Below are 20,275 nucleotides of genomic sequence, written 5' to 3'. Positions count from 1 at the left end.
CACTATAGCTTTGAGCTAAATTCCACCATAGATACCAGTTTCTAATTGGTTTAAGAACTTTGTTATATAAGCATGGCAGAAAACCAGTTAAGGACAACGGGTGAACCAGAACTACCATTAGATTTTACGGCAGGATCATTCGTAACACGTAGAGAACCCATTAGTGAAATAATTCATACATTTAGTCAACTATACTTAGATGATGACCAACCGTCCAATATGGATGAAGATGATGAGGTAGTTGATTTACCTTTACCACCTCCACCGGAAGTCACAGAGGATTTCAGTGAAAGAGTCCAAGAATTGGAAAATAAGATAAGGACCCTTGAGGAGACGCTCATTGGAAAAATGGATCGATGTGAAGGAAAAATTGGTGAATGGTGCACAGAAATAGAAGAAAAGAACAAAGCCAATGGCGAGAAATGGAAATACTTATTGGAACGAGGATGTAATAGAGTCCAAAATGTACTGGAGCAACAAATAAAGGAGCTGGGACAATCGGTTGTGGATTGTTTGAAGAGGAGAGATCAGCAGTTGGAAGTAAGGTTTCAGGCTAATGCTATGCTGACATCCACCCCAAGACAAGTAAGTGGATATCCTATAGTTGATCAACATGGGCAACATTTAAGTAATTTACCTGAAAATAATTCCTTTTCACGTACTAAACCACCAATAAGGATTGAATTCCCATGTTTTGGAGGTGAGAAAGAGGAAAGAGATCCGGTGGCATTTGTTGAGAGATGCGAAGAGTTTTTAGCAATACGACCATTAGCCAATTCAGAAATTTTGGCTGCACTGACATCAGTACTGGTGGGAACAGCAAAAGACTGGTGGCGGGCAGAAAAAGAATATGTCAACACTTGGGCTCAGTTCAAAACAAGATTTTTACGTGCTTTCTTATCGGAAGATTATGAGGAAGAGGCAGAAAGACGGATACGAGAGAGGAGACAAGGGGCTCAGGAGGACATTCGAGATTTTGCTTATCAGTACCGAGCTTTGTGTCTTAGATGGAAAAAAAAGATGCCAGAAAAGGAGGTGATTCAAGGTATACTTCGTAATTGTAATCCACGGCTGGCTAGCTTGTTGCGAGGTAATGTAAAGACCGTGGAAGAATTGGTTAGAGTTGGAACACTAATTGAAAGGGATCTTTCACAGACAAGATCATATTGGGCGCAAGCTAACAAAGGAGGAGATAAGCAGAAACAAACATCAAGCAAAGGTCAATATGCTTCTATTCAGTGTATACAGCCCACGTCAATAGCTTTACCTATTTTAATTAGGTCACGGTACTGTCATGCCATGGTGGATACTGGAAGTACCCACTCACTTATTAAAGAATCCTGGTGGAATAGTTTGAAATTTCCATCCGAAGTTTGTCAACCATGTAGAGGACGCACGTTCATGTTGGCTAACGGGCAAGTACAGCGAGCACTGGGTAGCATTGAATGGCAATGTGTTCTACATGGCAAACAACTGCAACTTCCATTGTTCATATTATCTGATTCAGATTTGGCTTTTCCTATGATTATTGGTTTGGACTTTCTTGCACAAAGTGAAGTGAGCATTAACTTCAGTAAATTAACTTACAGCCTATCTAGCCTCCAAGGTGAACGCCAAGAATTTTCTTTTGTTGAACAGTCTTCGGGTTTTGGTGGCAATGCATGTTTGCAACTGTGTATCGCTCAGCCTATTCCTACCATATCAGAAGACACATTGGGTTGTATACAACAATTGACATGGGCAGCAGATGTTGCTGAACCCAGCAAACAAATCCTGAAGAATTTGCTCCTCGACTGGCCCACAGTATGTACGAGTGCGATTGGTCACTCTGAGGTTGTACAACATGAGATAATCACAACAGATGAGCTACCAGTAAGGAAGAAAGTATATAAAGTTCCAGTGGCAAGACGGTCAATCATCAGTCAAACTATTGATGAGATGCTGGAGAAACAGATTATACGACCATCTAACTCTCCATGGGCGGCTCCAGTGGTGTTAGTACCGAAGAAAGATGGTAGTATGCGTTTTTGTGTTGACTACCGAGCTCTAAATAACAAAACGCATTTAGATGCTTTTCCAATGCCTCAAATACAAGACATTTTAGAATCATTACATGGAGCTTCCTTGTTCAGTACCTTTGATTTGAGAAGTGGGTATTGGCAAGTTGGAATGGATCCTCAGAGTGTACAGAAAACCGCTTTTGTGTCCCACAGAGGAATATTCGAATTTCTGCGTCTTCCTTTTGGCCTAAAAAATTCGGCAGCCACATTTCAACGATTAATGGAGAATGTATTACGAAGTATGAAAGGAAAGAACTGTTTCATCTATATTGATGATGTGGTCATATATTCCCGGAGTGAAGAGCAACATCTAAAAGATATTGAAGAACTGTTTCAGTGTCTAGGGCGAGCAGGCTTGACTTTGAACCTGAAGAAATGCAACTTGATGCAGAAAGCACTTACTTTTCTGGGGCATGTTATCTCTAGCGAGGGAATCCAGACTGATCCAGAAAAAGTGAGAGCTGTTAAGGAATTTCGTACCCCAAAGAATATAAAGGAAGTCCAACGATTCCTGGGTTTAGCAGGATGGTACCATCGCTATATTCCCAATTTCTCTATAAGAGCTGCACCATTACACGCTCTGAAAAGAAAAGATGTGAGGTGGAATTGGACTCAAGAGTGCCAAAAAGCTTTTGAGGACATAAAGAACACACTTCTATCTGCACCAATCCTCAAACCACCTGATTTCCAGAAACAGTTTAGAGTACAGACAGATGCAAGTGAGTATGGAATTGGAGCAGTCTTAACACAAGAGGAAGAGGGAGAAGAGCATGTAATTGCATATGCTTCCAGATTGTTTAACCAAGCAGAGAAGGCATATTCGGTATCTGAAAAAGAATGTTTGGCCGTTGTATGGGCTACTGAGAAATGGAGGTCTTATTTGGAAGGAACCCACTTTGAAGTGATAACAGACCATGCTGCACTTATGTGGGTTTTTAATCATCCAAATCCTTCTTCAAGACTTACCAGATGGGTTCTAAGACTTCAAGGTTATGATTTCAAAGTAGTCTATCGAAAGGGTCAATGTAACATTGTTCCAGACACTTTGTCACGTAATCAAGTAGCCCAGGCTCAACCAGACATTATAGCAGTCTGTAAAGCTGTGATACCAAGTGAAGGGTTACCAATTGAGTGGACAGAAGTAAGCCAGGCCCAACAGGAGGATGCAGAGGTACAAGCGCTAATAAAAGATATAGAGTCAAACCCAGATCCAAATAGAATTCATTATACTCTGAAAAATAGCTATTTGTTTCGGTCAGTTCCCAAGCAGGACCGAGGTCATACTTTTCAGCTATTCATCCCCACATCCCTAAGAGAAACGTTTCTGCAATATGCACATCAAAATCCTCTTAGTGGCCATTTAGGACGAATAAAGACCCTTCTTAGGTTGCTGGATGTAGCATATTGGCCAGACATTAGAAAAGACGTTTGGAGACACTGCAAAGAATGTACAGTATGCCAAAAGGTCAAGCCAAGGATAACTAAACTATCGGGATACCTTCAATCAACACCTGTATTGGAGCCGGGATATATGCTTGGAGTGGACATTATGGGTCCTTTTCCTAAAAGCCGTAAACAAAATGAGTATTTGCTAGTTGTGGTTGATTACTGTAGTAAGTGGGTGGAAATTTTTCCATTGAGAGTGGCAAAAGCACCATACATTGCAGCAATACTCATCAAAGACATCTTTACAAGATGGGGTACTCCTGTCTATTTGGTGTCAGATCGAGGGGCACAATTTACATCACAGCTTTTAAATTCAGTATGCAAGCAATGGGGTGTCATCCAAAAACTGACTACAGCATACCACCCACAGACCAACATGACAGAGCGTGTCAACAGAACATTAAAGACAATGATGGCATCATATGTTCAGGAACATCATAGAGAATGGGATAGGTGGATCTCAGAGTTCCGGTATGCCATCAATACAGCATGGCAAGAGAGTACAGGATTTACGCCAGCGGAAGTTGCACTAGGCAGGAAGTTGAAGGGGCCATTGGAAAGGCTGGCTCAAAAACCACTTACCCCAGAACATGATGCATATGAAACCATTGCCAAACAGCAGCGACTCATTGAGCAGGTATGCTCCAATGTGGGAAAAGCACAATGTAAACAAGCCCACTACTATAATAAGAAAAGAAAATCTTTACATTTTCAAGTTGGTGAACAAGTGTGGGTTAAGGCTCATCCGTTGTCCAAAGCTGAGACTGGTTTCTGCGCAAAATTAGCACCAAAATGGAAAGGTCCAGCAAAAATTCTCAAATGCCTCGGTGAGGTAAATTATAAAGTTCAGTTTATTGATACTCCCAATAATGTAGATGTAGTACACGTGGTTAATCTTAAAAAATACTTCGGACCGGGAGTCCTTTCAGCTGAAAAGGGGGGTGTGTAACCGATTTCCCTGCGGTTCCATAATAAATTTAAATGTTATGCCGGCGCTGACCAATAGGGACTGATAATGAGATGGAGAGTTGAGGAAAAGGGGATAAAAGAAGAAGAACACGGGACCAGAAAAAAAACACAACCAGCGGTTTAATGGTGTTTAGGAGATACAGATTGAGAAAACGCTGTTTTCATGCTCAATATGGATTTGTAGATTTCATGGCTTTGGTGTTCCTAACCGCAGGCTCATAAGAACTGGTGGATTATTACTGGACTTATGCAAAAGGTGGCAAAGGAGCTGCATGGAAGAGAAGTTCATTGGACTTCAGGATCTCCAGTGTAGCAAGTCCATCTGTATTCATATGGGTATCTCTATCATATCAACAAAAGGACTAACGGGTGAGATCGATCCAAGTCATTTAGTTACATAAATGGACATTCTGTAAAAGAGTATAGTGTATGTATAATTATATTGTGGTGAAAAGATTTGGGTTATATGTGGTTAATATTGTTCGTTTTTTTGTACATGTTTATAATACACACTTGGCTGATATTTTCTATGGTTGAGAATGATTATATTGTAGTACGACATATGACAGACTAGTGTGACCCTGATTTATTAATAGTGACGGTATAAAATTGAAAATACAATCGTTACAAACTTAAGTGACTCCACCACTAAGGCCATAGAGCCATTAATTGTGAGGGGGTGTAAGGAGGGTGCGTTGCGCCTGAAATCCACCACCATCTCTACAGTCTTTTGTGTGTTGATCAGCAGGTGGTTGTCACTGCACCAGGAGACCAACTGCTCGACTTCCTTTCTGTAGGCAGACTCGTCACCATCGGTTATGAGGCCCACCACAGTGGTGTCATCAGCAAACTTAAGGATCTTTACAGCTGGTTCCTTAGAAACACAGTCATTGGTATAAAGACTGAAGAGAAGGGGTGAAAGCACACAGCCTTGTGGTACACCAGTACTTAGGTTCCGCTGGTCTGAAGTGTGTTTTCCTAGCCGTACCTGCTGTGTCCTATTTGTCAGAAAGTCCATGATCCACCGGCAGATGGCATCCGGCACTGACAGCTGGGACAGTTTGACCTGCAGCAGCTCTGGCACTATGGTGTTAAAAGCCGAGCTGAAGTCCACAAACAGAACTCGAACGTAGGTTCCAGGACTGTCGAGATGCTGTAGCATGAAGTGCAGGGCCACGTTGACTGCATCATCGACAGATCTGTTTGCTCTGTATGCAAACTGCAGGGGATCCAGTAAAGAATTTGTGATGGTCTTCAGGTAGGCTAGGATCAAGCGTTCGAAGACCTTCATGACTACAGATGTCAGGGCTACAGGTCTGTAATCATTCAGTCCAGAAATGTTCTTTTTTTTGGGGACTGGTATGATGGTCGATGTTTTGAAGCATGAAGGAACAGAGCAAAGTTCTAATGATCTGTTAAAAATGTGAGTGAATGTGGGTGCCAGTTGATTGCTGCAGTGCTTAAGGGTGGATGGAGAGATTCCGTCTGGCCCAGGAGCTTTTCTCATCTTTTGTTTCTTAAACAGTCTGTTCACGTCCCGCTCGTTGATGGTTAAAGGAGCCGGGGACAGAGGTGAGAGAGCCAGGGTGGAGGAGGAGGATGAAGAATTAGCTGAGAAAGGCTGAGAATTGTCCTTATTGTATTAGAATCTGCAGTAGAACTCGTTCAGGTCGTTGCTGAGTTGACGGTCATTCAGGAGAAGGGGGGTCTTTCGCACCTTGTAGTTAGTGATCTCTTCGAGGCCTCTCCAGACTGAAGTTGGCAGCAATCTGGCTTTTTAGCTTTTCTGAATATTCCTTTTTTGCTGATGGGATACCTTTCTCCAGCTTGTATTTGGCCTCTTTGTAGAGAACTCTATCTCCACTCCTGAATGCTGACTCCTTTTCTCTCCGAAGCTGTCTGAGTTCAGCCGAGAACCATGCTTTATTGTTGCTGTATTTAACCCGTGTTGTAGTAGAAATACAGCTGTCCTCACAGAAACTGATGTATGATGCTACAGTGTCTGTATATTCATCCAAGCTGTCTGTCGCCTCCTCAAAGACAGACCAGTTTGTGGATTCAAAGCAGTCCTGTAGCATTTCAATGCCTTCGCTGGTCCACTTCTTCACTGTTGTAATGACAGGCTTGTTAGTTTTGAGTCTCTGCCTGTATGTGGGAATGAGGTGAACGAGATTGTGGTCGGAATGTCCGAGGGCCGCACGCGCGACGGAGCGATAGGCATTTTTAACAGGTGTAGCAATGATCCAAAATTTTCCCTTCTCTTGTAGCACAGGTGACATGTTGCTTGTATTTCGGCATTTCTTTTGTAAGATTTGCACTGTTAAAGTCTCCCAGGATGATGAGCAGTGAGTCTGGGTTCTCCCGTTCTACTTTCATTATCTGATCGGCCAGCAGTTTCTGCGCATCTCTCGTCCGCGCATCCGGCGGAATGTAAACAGCGACCAGAATGAATGAAGAAAACTCTCTGGGAGAGTAGTACGGTCTACAGTTAATGAAAAGTGATTCTAGATGGGGAGTGCATGATTTTAACAGTACCGTTGCATCTTTACACCAGCGTTCACTGATGTAAAAGCACAGTCCTCCTCCTCTAGTTTTGCCGCTAAGCTCCGCGTCTCTGTCCGCTCGGTGCAGCTGAAAGCCGGGGAGATGCAGCGCGCTATCCGGGGTCAGCTCCGAAAGCCAAGTCTCCGTAAAGCACAGCGCAGATGTATTTGAAAAGTCCCTGTTAGTTTGGTTGAGCAGGAGTAGTTCTTCCAGTTTGTTGTGCAGAGATCGCAGATTGGAGAGGAAAAAAGAAGGTAACGGTGTTCGGACTCCACGTCGCCTCATCTTTACGAGCGCTCCGGCTCGTCTGCCTCTCCGCCGCTTTCTTGCCAGGTTGAGTAGAGCCAGCGCGCCAGTTGTGAGGATTTCCAAAAACACTGAAGGATTTTGAGAAAACTCCGGAATAAAAGTTGGTGAAACATTGTCTGTGAAGGTCAGTAACTGTTCTTTGCTCCAACTGACCAAGTTTGACACACAATAAATAACATTAACAAACAAAAACCAACACAAAACATAGAGAGCTCTCACCGAGGCAGCCATCTGCGGCGCCATCCTACTAATGGGGACAAATAAATACTAAAAGGACAAATAATTAAGGAATAAACTCGTTTAATGATGTTAAATCTGATTGGTTCATGCCGCGTATGTTTTAAAGCAGAAACAAACACAGGCACATCTCTGCACATCTCTGATTTTTCTGAAACTAAATAAATAAAGTAAATAAATGGAATTTGTTTGTAGATGTGATTCCAGTATACAGTATTTGTTTGGGTTTAAAATGTAACGTGAAAGTAAAGTAATGAGGAACAAGATTACATTTTCCAGGATGTAATGAGTAAAGTAATCCCATTACAATTTTAGTTAAGCAATAAGTAATGAGTAATGGATTACTTTTTTGAGTAACTACCCCAACACTGGTCAGGTAGCTTTAGAGAGGACTACAGTCAGTCCTAGACGTTCTTCTAAGTAGTTTCTCTAATGTCATGTTTTGTTTTCCAACTCACACATTCACACCAGTAGAAGCTTAAAAATAACACTACAAACCAACTCTATAAGCACAAGAGGATCCACAAGAGGATCCACGTACAGAGAACTGATCCAGGACTTCATGGACTGGTGTCTGCAGAACCACCTCCAGTTAAACGTGGGGAAGACCAAAGAGCTGGTGGTGGATTTCCGCAGGTGCAGACCCACTTTACCATCAGTAAACATCCAGGGAATGGACATTGAGAGAGTGGACTCTTATAAGTACCTGGGTGTTCATCTAAATAACAAACTGGACTGGTCAGTTAACACTACTGCACGTCATAAAAAGGTCAGAGCAGACTGTACCTACTCAGGCGACTGGGTTCATTTGGAGTGCGGGGGGAACTCCTGAGGACTTTCTTTGACACAGTGGTGGCATCAGCCATCTTATATGGAGTGGTATGCTGGGGCAGCAGCATCTCTACAGCGGACAGGAAGAGACTAGACAAACTCATTAAGAGGGCCGGCTCTGTCCTGGGGAGCCCCTTAGACCCAGTGCAGGTGGTGGGAGACAGGAGGATGATAGCCAAGCTCCAACGACTCCCACCCCATGCATGAGACTCTGGCAGCACTGGGCAGCTCCTTCTGTGACCGGCTGCTTCACCCCAAATGTGGGAAGGAGCGGTACCGCAGGTCCTTCCTTCCAGCTGCTGTTAGACTGTAAAACCAGCACTGCTCCAAGCAGATCACACACACACACACTTTAAATTATTCATAACAATGTTTGACTTTTTTCCCCATGTGAAATTATTACAATGTGCAATATTTCTCCCAGGTGCAATTATTTGTAATTATTGTAAATATTTTTCAGAGTTTTTTTCCTGACTTATTATTATTATTATACATTGTTCCTCTTATTGTCTATCTTTTTATACTGAGTGCTGTACTATCCCTTTGCTGCTGCAACGATGGGAATTTCCCCACTGTGGGACTAATAAAGGATTATCTCATCTTATCTTATCTTATCTTTATAGACGGTGCTGTTTATGCTTTTAAACTTTAAAACATGAAGAGTTTTTTTATTACAACAAACACAACATCAATTAATAATGATAAAAATAAAATAATAATAATAGTCACAAATCTGTACCCAAGCAACAAGCTGTAATTTATTTCTAGCACCACTAGATGGCGACGATGTCTGTACAACATTTTGAACTTCACTTTAAAAGTCAGTTGAATGTGTTTTACTGTAGTAAGAATGAAAGTATGAGCTGATCTTTGTCTCATTGTGTAGCTTTGATGAAGAAAAAGCCGCTGGGTCAGTGTGTAACAGGAGGTTTGGAGTGAAGGTGGGTGTGTGTGAATAAAAGCTTCCAGCAGCTGGTATTCCCAGGCGGTCTCCCATCCAAGTAATAACCAGGCCTGACCAAGGACGGATTAAGGATAGTCTGGGCCCCTGGGCAAAGTCAAGGAACCATGGTAAACGACTTCTATGGAAGTCAAGGGCCCCATAGCAGGGCCCTCTAATGGTATGCCCTGCTCTTCACTAGGGCCCCCTGGTAGGGGCTCTCATAACCAGGGCCCTCTAAAAATATGCCCCCCTTTCCTAGGACCCCTAATAGCCAGAAGTCGAAGTCAGAGCAGTGCCACAACGCCTCATCCATTTTCATAAGGGGCCCAAAAGCATGGCTAGGGCCCAAAAGCATGGCTAGGGCCCAAAAGCATGGCTAGGGCCCCCAAAAGCATGACTAGGGCCCAAAAGCATGGCTAGGGCCCCCAAGAGGCCCTGGGGTCAAAGTCCCTAATAGTCAGAGGATCCTTAAAATGGAGGGCCCTCGGAAAAAAAAAATATATTGTATCATAAATGTTGATAGGCATCGCAAAATGTTTTGGGCCAGGGCCCCCCCAGGGCCCCCTGACCTCAAGGGCCCCTGGGCGCTGGCCCCACTGGCCCGGTCAGTAATCCAGCCATGGGCCTGACCCTGCTTAGCTTCCGAGATCAGGTGTTCTCAGGGTGGTGTGGCTGTTTGTGAGAGACGCTGTAAACAAGCTGCTTCTTATAGTCGTCCGTCGTTCAGCCTTTCACTCCGCTGTGTGTCGTCTTTTACTTTCTCTGTTCTACACGCAGCTTTTCAAATAAAAGATCCTGAAACAGAGACAAAACACACAGAGAACCACACACACCGCTCAGCTGCTGCATTTGTTGTTCTTTTTATTTTATTATGTTATGTAATATTATTAGGTTAATATATTCAGACTGTTTAAAATAGCTTTATGCTCATAATTGTGGTCTTTTATGAAGCCTTTTTTACTCCCAGCACATCAAAGATTTACACTTGTGAGCTAATTATTAGTCCTGTCATGAACTGGATTAGATTTGCTTGGTGCAGGACTGATGTTGAGAAGATCTCTTATATCTTTATTTATATCAAGTTATTTATAGTTATTTAATGTGAATTTCCCCATTGTGGGACTAATAAAGGATTATCTTATCTTATCTTATCTTATCTTAATTATTAATATCTGCAGTATTTATAAGTATTTTATTCTGATGTTATTTGAATTCAGATTCTCACTTAGAAGTGAAGTGAATTTAATGTTTTTATTACTACGTGATGAGTTTAATATTATTGTGGTATTAATGTAGTAAAAGTAATTCTAATTAATCGACTTGTTTCTTTGTGTGGCGGTCGCACCTCTATATCACGATACAAACCCGACAACGCCACCCCTTGGTTTAGACCTAGAGCAAAGGGGAGCTCTGACTTAATGAATGCACAGACACAGATTGAAAGTACATACAAAATTTCCTTTATTACAGTTTAAGATTTTACACGTCACTGTCAGTTTATTCCTTTAAAAGAGATAGCTAAAACTTAATTATCTACGGGTTGGTCAGGCATTAACAAAGTTGGGGGACTAACCCCAAAGCGTTCAGCTTAACACACGTGTATAAGAGCAAATCAAAGGACTAAAATCGGTTTGGCACTTCCAAATCACTGCAAGCATTACACAACAATATTAATCACTCTGTGACCACAGCACACAAGTTAATTATTTAGTTCCCCCACAAATGTAGTCCTGACCAAGACCCACTATAGTTAAATATTTTAATGTTAAAAACTATTTTGTTGGAGCAGCAAAGAAAAAAAGGAAAAAGAAAAAAACCAGAGAGAGAACAGCAACTAGCACTCAATATACTGCCACCTTCCAGTCCTAAACAATCACATAAAAACAAGATTAACAAAAACACTAACCTAAGGACATGAACACAGTTCTAAGGTAGCAGCACATAGCATGTAATTATTCATAGTACTAGCAGCAAACATGGTTATTCAACGTACTAGCAGCAAACACAGTTATTCATAGTACTAGCAGCAAACAGTTATTCATAGTACTAGCAGCAAACAGTTATTCATAGTACTAGCAGCAAACATGGTTATTCAACCTACTAGCAGCAAACACAGTTATTCATAGTACTAGCAGCAAACAGTTATTCATAGTACTAGCAGCAAACAGTTATTCATAGTACTAGCAGCAAACATGGTTATTCAACGTACTAGCAGCAAACAGTTATTCATAGTACTAGCAGCAAACAGTTATTCATAGTACTAGCAGCAAACAGTTATTCATAGTACTAGCAGCAAACAGTTATTCATAGTACTAACAGCAAACATGGTTATTCAACGTACTAGCAGCAAACACGGTTATTCATATTTAGTGCAAATGTTGAGCACAAGCCAGCAAATGTGTCCAAACACACACCAATGCGATGAGCAGGTCTAAAACTACCCGAGTTAGCGACCGTATAATTGCCCACTAAAACACTCGCCCAACTAACCCTGCTGTGACGTAAAGGATTACCGAGCGTAAACATACGCAACCGAAATCAGCCGATTACTGAGAATACTGCATAATGGTTCTTAACATACCTCCGTGTTCCTGGTCGGCAACCGGCGGATGCAACCGTCCCCCTGGACTCGTCCGTAAACACACACCCCAACGCTATGGGAGTACACAAACTAATTTAAAACCCGACCAGAGTTGACATACCGTTACGCCAAACAACATATTTACACTTACCCGTGCCGCGTGGCTCACAAAATGTGCCGTCTTCTCGAGCACGCTGCTCCTAGCTCCCTTAGCTTAGCAGCCAGCCGGTACAAACACTCCATGGACCCCAAAGGCGCCCGCCTAAATGCCTTCCCCAAATCATTAGGGCAGCTACCTCATTGCCTGTTCCGCCCCGCAATAATTAGAGATGCATTACACCTGCTACAATACACCCCCCCCCCCAAATGAATCGACGGCCCGACGATTACGGCTCATGCTCTAACACCGTCAGACCCAGACACCTCTGGGACAACTGCTCGTAGGAGTCTATAGGGGTTAGAGTGCTGACCTGCGGTTGTCCTAGTGGAACGTCGCAGGGGATTAGGTATGGCTTCTGTACTTTCAGCAGCGGGTCTATGAGGCTGATCTACCTGCATGGGCTCTTCCACAAAGAGGACAATAGAGTCCCTTGATAGGTCTTCCTCTGCAACTGGTGAACTAGGCATACTGGCCTCATCAGCCCCATAGGCAACTTCTCCTGCATCTTGTTGCTGCGTTTCTGGAACAGCCCTCAATTCAACCCGATGCACATGGCGAACAGGCCCCTCTTCGTAGGCTGGCGCCACTGAATAAACTACTCCAGTTCCAGTAGGAGCTCGTACTACTTGATACACTCGAGAATTCCAGTGGTCCTGAATCTTATTTCGCCCCAATGCATGATTTCTCAAATAAACCAGCTGCCCTTCTACCAACCCTGGGTCATTTACTTGGTCCTGGTTTTGTTGGTTCCGCTGGTGCATTAGTCTCTCTGTTCTCTGCCTTACGTGTTCATGAACCAGTCGTAGGCTCTGTTGATGCCTTCGGATCCATTCCTCCTGGTTCTCCACTCCCTGCGTTGCTTCCCCAGTGCCCAACAGGAAATCCACCGGCAGCCGTGGATGGGTGCCAAACATCAGGTAGTATGGGGTCTGCCCTGTAGTCTGATGAGAGGTTGTATTATAGGCATACGTCAGCTGGGACAGGTGGCGGGGCCAATGTTTCTTTTCAGTCGCAGGCAAAGTTCTCAATAGGTCATGCAAAGTACGATTAAAACGTTCACACTGTCCATTCCCCTGGGGATGGTATGGGGTAGTTCTGCTTTTCTGTATACCATACATCTTACACAATTGCTGGATCAGTGCACTTTCAAAAGCACGACCCTGATCGGAATGGATACGAGCTGGAGAGCCAAACCTGTAAAACCACTGCTGCACCAACACCTGTGCCACAGTACTTGCCCACTGATCCCTAGTAGGAAACGCTTGGGTATACTTCGTAAAAATATCAGTCAAGATCAAGACATTCTCTCTGCCATCACTTGCAGGTTCCAACAATGTAAAATCGATAGCCAAGATCTCATTCGGGTAGGCAGCCCGCAACGTGCCCTGTTGGGTTCGGACTTTAGGCTGTATGGCCTTCCCCAGCACACATCTTTCGCATTGTTGACACCAATGCTCAGTGTCCTGGGCCATATTCGGCCAAAAACATCGGCTCCGCAAGAGTTGAAGTGTCCTTTCGACGCCCTGATGGCCATGCTCATTATGGACACTCTGCAGAACTTCCTTCTGCAAACAAAAGGGCAAAAGCAACTGGTAATTCTCTGGGCCACCCCCAGAAGGCTGAGTGCGGCGGTACAAAACCCCTTCTCGCTCCACCAGTCGATCCCACTGCCGAATCAGAGCCTTGCTTAGACTAGATAAGGATTCACGTTCGTCGGCCCTAGGACGCCGGCATTGTTTCCAGAATTTTCACACTGGACCAATCGCAGAATCAGTCTCCTGTAGCAGACTAAGATCTCTACATGAACGCCCTGGGAAAGCAATGACTGCCCCACATTGGCCCTCTAAGCCACTCGACGGCTGGCTTTCAGCAGCCGATACCAACGACGATGGAACTCCTGTGCCCACTGAAAAACGGTCAAGATATTGTCGGGACAGGGCATCTGCATTCTGATTGCATTTCCCTGGCCGATACTTTAATATAAAGTTAAAAGAAGCCAGCTGAGATGCCCATCGTTGCTCTACAGCCCCCAACTTTGCAGTCTGCAAATGGCTTAGTGGGTTGTTGTCAGTCAAGATGGTAAAATGATTACCCAACAGATATTCTCTAAACTTTTCAGTCACCGCCCACTTTACTGCCAGAAGTTCAAGTTTCATTGAGCTATAATTCTCCATATTTCTCTCAGTGGGCCTTAGACCTCGGCTGGCAAAGGCGACCGGACGCACCTTCCCGTCTTGTTCCTGTGACAGCACGGCACCTAGGCCACCATGACTGGCATCAACCTCAAGAATAAACGGTTTACTAAAGTCTGCATATGCCAAGACTGGGGCTGAGACAAGCTGCTTTTTCAGCATTTCAAATGTCTGCTCACACTCTCCATCCCAGGCAGCCGTCAAAGGGGTCTGTGGGGTCCTTCCTTTTCGTCTGGGCCCACTAAGTTTCCCAACAAGACTATGCAGTGGTGCGGCCAGCTTAGAAAAACCTTGTACAAAGCGACGGTAGTAGCTTGCGAACCCCAAGAAAGAACGCAGTTCTGCAAGATGGCACGGGCGTCTCCAATCTTTGACTACCTCAATCTTAGCAGGGTCCGTGGCTACCCCCTCTGCCGAAACCACATGACCCAAGTAGTTTACCTGGTGCTGAAAAAACTGACACTTCGACATCTTGACCTTCAATCCTTGCTTTTGAAGCCGAGCCAACACTGTTTCAAGTCTCTCTATGTGCTGCTCTACAGTAGAAGAAAACACAATAACATCGTCGAGATATAAAAGCACAGATTGATACCGGCAATCGCCAAACATGCGCTCCATTAAATGCTGGAATGTTCCAGGTGCATTACAAAGCCCGAAAGGCATCCGATTGAATTCGAATAGCCCGAATGGAGTACAAAAAGCAGTCTTAAGCTTGTCCTTTTCCGCTACCGGAACCTGATTGTACCCACTTGCCAAATCAAGGGTGGAAAACCACTTTGCCCCCGATAGTGCGTCTAGAGATTCGTCTATCCTGGGCAAAGGGTAAGCATCACGACGGGTCTTGGCATTCAACTGCCGGTAGTCTACACAAAGCCGAAGACTGCCATCCTTCTTGGTCACCAGGACAATTGGAGAGGAGTATGGACTGCTGCTTTCTCTAATCACCTGGCTTTCTAACAACTGCTGGATATGGGCTCTCACCAGCTCATATTGGGATGGGGGAATCCGTCGATACGCCTGTCGCACAGGAACATCATCACATAATGGAATCTCATGACTAATCAAGTCCGTACACCCCAGATCCCCTTCACCCTTAGCAAAAACGCTTTCATACTTAGTAAAAAGGGCATGAACTTGTGAGGCCTGATCCTCAGTAAGACCCTTAAAATCAGGAAGGGAGTTCTCTGATAAGCTACTACCCATCGCTACACCCTGGGTGGAAACAAATGCCAGGCCCTCTTCACTACACGGGTTTGTTCCTCCCCCTGATGTCACTGTAGCGACTTGTACTGTAGCAATTACATGACGAGGTGGAAGCCACACATCAAGCTTACTGATGTTTGCAATGGGGACATACACCAAACCCTTTTGCGCACAAACCAGCGCAGATGGCACAAACAAGCCGTCTGGGAGCTGTCCCTCCTTAAAGCCCAAGGGCTCCAACAAGAACTCTATAGTCTCTAACTGTGGACAATTCGCAGCGACCAAAGTCAGAGTACCACTCTTAATACGAACAGCAGACTTTCCATAAACTCTAACCTTAAACGGCTTGGCAGCATTCCCTACAGCCTCCATCTTCTCACAGTAACGCAGGGCATGCCGCACCGCTGGAGTCACCGACTGTAGCAGGGGAGACTGAAAAAGCTGAGCGCCATGTTGTTCAAAAAGGGTATGATAACAGTCCCTAAGTACATTCATCCCCAAAATACCAGGTACTACCGCCTTATGCCCCTGCAATGTGGCATTTTCAGGGTCTCTAACAATTAATACCCCTCGCCCCGGAACACACTGCCCAAGGACCTCTACGTCCAACTCAATGTAGCCTATGTAAGGAATTTCTGACCCATTTGCTGCCTTAAGTCTTAACCATTTACAATCTTTCGCTAACAAATGTGAAAAATGTTGAGAAAAGAACCCCTCCGTAATAGTGGTAACCATCGACCCTGTGTCCACCAGACAAGGGGCACACACCCCTCCCATGGATACACGCAAAACTGGACACTTTCCAATCAACTGATCATAGGAATGAACTGAGCCAAAAACCTCCATTCCCAGTGTGTGGCTCTGCACACTGGGGACCTCTAGTTTTCCGGATGACTAGGGGACTCATGGGTTACATGAGCGGGTAGGCTATCGCCGCCTGAAGAGGGACCAAACTGACAATACCGAGCTACAGGGGTTGGACAAAATAACTGAAACACCTGTCATTTTAGTGTGGGAGGTTTCATGGCTAAATTGGACCAGTCTGGTGGCCAATCTTCATTAATTGCACATTGCACCAGTAAGAGCAGAGTGTGAAGGTTCAATTAGCAGGGTAAGAGCACAGTTTTGCTCAAAATATTGCAATGCACACAACATTATGGGTGACATACCAGAGTTCAAAAGAGGACAAATTGTTGGTGCACGTCTTGCTGGCGCATCTGTGACCAAGACAGCAAGTCTTTGTGATGTATCAAGAGCCACGGTATCCAGGGTAATGTCAGCATACCACCAAGAAGGACAAACCACATCCAACAGGATTAACTGTGGACGCAAGAGGAAGCTGTCTGAAAGGGATGTTCGGGTGCTAACCCGGATTGTATCCAAAAAAAATAAAACCACGGCTGCCCAAATCACGGCAGAATTAAATGTGCACCTCAACTCTCCTGTTTCCACCAGAACTGTCCGTCGGGAGCTCCACAGGGTCAATATACACGGCCGGGCTGCTATAGCCAAACCTTTGGTCACTCGTGCCAATGCCAAACGTCGGTTTCAATGGTGCAAGGAGCGCAAATCTTGGGCTGTGGACAATGTGAAACATGTATTGTTCTCTGATGAGTCCACCTTTACTGTTTTTCCCACATCCGGGAGAGTTACGGTGTGGAGAAGCCCCAAAGAAGCGTACCACCCAGACTGTTGCATGCCCAGAGTGAAGCATGGGGGTGGATCAGTGATGGTTTGGGCTGCCATATCATGGCATTCCCTTGGCCCAATACTTGTGCTAGATGGGCGCGTCACTGCCAAGGACTACCGAACCATTCTGGAGGACCATGTGCATCCAATGGCGGTGCCGTGTATCAGGATGACAATGCACCAATACACACAGCAAGACTGGTGAAAGATTGGTTTGATGAACATGAAAGTGAAGTTGAACATCTCCCATGGCCTGCACAGTCACCAGATCTAAATATTATTGAGCCACTTTGGGGTGTTTTGGAGAAGCGAGTCAGGAAACGTTTTTCTCCACCAGCATCACGTAGTGACCTGGCCACTATCCTGCAAGAAGAATGGCTTAAAATCCCTCTGACCACTGTGCAGGACTTGTATATGTCATTTCCAAGACGAATTGAAGCTGTATTGGCCGCAAAACGAGGCCCTACACCATACTAATAAATTATTGTGGTCTAAAACCAGGTGTTTCAGTTATTTTGTCCAACCCCTGTATATGCCCTGTTTTGTCACACCTTAAACAAATGGGTTGCCCATCAGCAGTGCGTCTAAAGCGACCACCCCTAGATGAGACGGCCGGCCTTCGGTCACCAGCGTGGGGGCCCAAACGTCCAACTAGCGTATCTAATTGGGCTTGTTGCTTCAACACCATACTCTTCAATTCAGCCAGTTCAGAGGGTTGAGCGATGGTGACCTCACACAAAGAAGAAAAGGGAGGCTCGCTACTGCGTGACAAGGTACGCTGTCCCCGGTCACGACCAGAGTGTCCCTCCTCCACCCACCGAATAGCTTCACTTCGCACGTCTAAAAGAGACGCATTGTCATTAATACGAATGAACCTCTTAAGTTCCCTCCGTAAAGCAGGATCCCGGACGTTTTCACAAAACTGGTCCCTTAAAACTACCTCTGGGTCACCCAGGGAATTACTTTTACATTGTTTTATCCGATCTATTAGTTCCATTAATACATGAGAGAACTCAAATAAAGATTCCCCCTCCCACTGCTTTCGATCAAAAAACCGTTGCTGCCAGTACACATAAGATTTAGTACACCCATACACTTCCTTTAACACCCTTATGATCTCAACAGGATTTTCTTTAACATCAGAAGACCTATATTTGATTTCATTGCGGGCTTCCCCCTCTAGATGGTCATAAAGGAACAGAGCTCTATCCGAGTCCGACATATGCCTCGACCTGATACAACTCTGTACCTCATCTGCCCATTCCTCTACAGAGAGGGCACCACCTACTGCTGAACCCGAAAATTTTGGGCATTTTCTCTCCCGGGGCAAGTAGAACGCCTGTTCCCGACGTGCAGGCTGAGCACCACTTTCAACATTTTCCCCAGTACCTCTAGAGCTACTCACAGACAGTCTTTCGTTTTCGCTTTGAAGACGTCCTACTCGCTCCCGTAGCCTCTGCAGCTCCTCCTCCATCGGTAGCCTTTCCGGGTGAGGTATCCTCTCTAGAATGCCAGCTGCTGTTCTCTCCTCAGAAAAAAAATAATAATAAAAAAAACACAAACGCTAAAACTGCTCCAACTGTCCAATAGACCTTACCATTCAAACAAACTGACAGTAACAATGAACTAGGAACGGTCGATCCTGCCGACAACGCCAAAATGTGGCGGTCGCACCTCTATATCACGATACAAACCCGACAACGCCACCCCTTGGTTTAGACCTAGAGCAAAGGGGAGCTCTGACTTAATGAATGCACAGACACAGATTGAAAGTACATACAAAATTTCCTTTATTACAGTTTAAGATTTTACACGTCACTGTCAGTTTATTCCTTTAAAAGAGATAGCTAAAACTTAATTATCTACGGGTTGGTCAGGCATTAACAAAGTTGGGGGACTAACCCCAAAGCGCTCAGCTTAACACACGTGTATAAGAGCAAATCAAAGGACTAAAATCGGTTTGGCACTTCCAAATCACTGCAAGCGTTACACAACAATATTAATCACTCTGTGACCACAGCACACAAGTTAATTATTTAGTTCCCCCACAAATGTAGTCCTGACCAAGACCCACTATAGTTAAATATTTTAATGTTAAAAACTATTTTGTTGGAGCAGCAAAGAAAAAAAGGAAAAAGAAAAAAACCAGAGAGAGAACAGCAACTAGCACTCAATATACTGCCACCTTCCAGTCCTAAACAATCACATAAAAACAAGATTAACAAAAACACTAACCTAAGGACATGAACACAGTTCTAAGGTAGCAGCACATAGCATGTAATTATTCATAGTACTAGCAGCAAACACAGTTATTCATAGTACTAGCAGCAAACAGTTATTCATAGTACTAGCAGCAAACAGTTATTCATAGTACTAGCAGCAAACAGTTATTCATAGTACTAGCAGCAAACATGGTTATTCATAGTACTAACAGCAAACATGGTTATTCAACGTACTAGCAGCAAACACGGTTATTCATATTTAGTGCAAATGTTGAGCACAAGCCAGCAAATGTGTCCAAACACACACCAATGCGATGAGCAGGTCTAAAACTACCCGAGTTAGCGACCGTATAATTGCCCACTAAAACACTCGCCCAACTAACCCTGCTGTGACGTAAAGGATTACCGAGCGAAAACATACGCAACCGAAATCAGCCGATTACTGAGAATACTGCATAATGGTTCTTAACATACCTCCGTGTTCCTGGTCGGCAACCGGCGGATGCAACCGTCCCCCTGGACTCGTCCGTAAACACACACCCCAACGCTATGGGAGTACACAAACTAATTTAAAACCCGACCAGAGTTGACATACCGTTATGCCAAACAACATATTTACACTTACCCGTGCCGCGTGGCTCACAAAATGTGCCGTCTTCTCGAGCACGCTGCTCCTAGCTCCCTTAGCTTAGCAGCCAGCCGGTACAAACACTCCATGGACCCCAAAGGCACCCGCCTAAATGCCTTCCCCTAATCATTAGGGCAGCTACCTCATTGCCTGTTCCGCCCCGCAATAATTAGAGATGCATTACACCTGCTACACTACATTACTATAACCACCCTAAATAAACATGTTAAACCCTGATCTACACAACATTACTATAACAAC

The 20,275-nt window shown here is 44.4% G+C and overlaps 2 long non-coding RNA genes and 1 pseudogene across 2 annotated transcripts; 1 reads left to right on the top strand and 2 right to left on the bottom strand.

Annotated features, from left to right (window-relative positions):
• Positions 1 to 20,275, top strand: part of LOC134326942 (zinc finger protein 850-like) — a 72,586-nt pseudogene that overhangs the window by 12,350 nt on the left and 39,961 nt on the right.
• On the bottom strand, positions 11,121 to 12,141 carry LOC134326950 (uncharacterized). Its single transcript, XR_010014653.1, has 3 exons — positions 12,072 to 12,141; positions 11,921 to 11,993; positions 11,121 to 11,204 (listed from the first exon to the last, which is right to left on the bottom strand). It is a non-coding gene; the product is annotated as an uncharacterized LOC134326950 (long non-coding RNA).
• On the bottom strand, positions 19,275 to 20,081 carry LOC134326949 (uncharacterized). The gene is made up of 3 exons (XR_010014652.1): positions 20,012 to 20,081; positions 19,861 to 19,933; positions 19,275 to 19,358 (listed from the first exon to the last, which is right to left on the bottom strand). It is a non-coding gene; the product is annotated as an uncharacterized LOC134326949 (long non-coding RNA).

The sequence above is a fragment of the Trichomycterus rosablanca genome, chromosome 14 (genome assembly GCF_030014385.1).
Source record: "Trichomycterus rosablanca isolate fTriRos1 chromosome 14, fTriRos1.hap1, whole genome shotgun sequence".
NCBI classification, from domain to species: domain Eukaryota; kingdom Metazoa; phylum Chordata; class Actinopteri; order Siluriformes; family Trichomycteridae; genus Trichomycterus; species Trichomycterus rosablanca.
The sequence above is the reverse complement of the archived record's forward strand: the minus strand, read 5'-3'. Positions and strand labels throughout refer to the sequence as shown.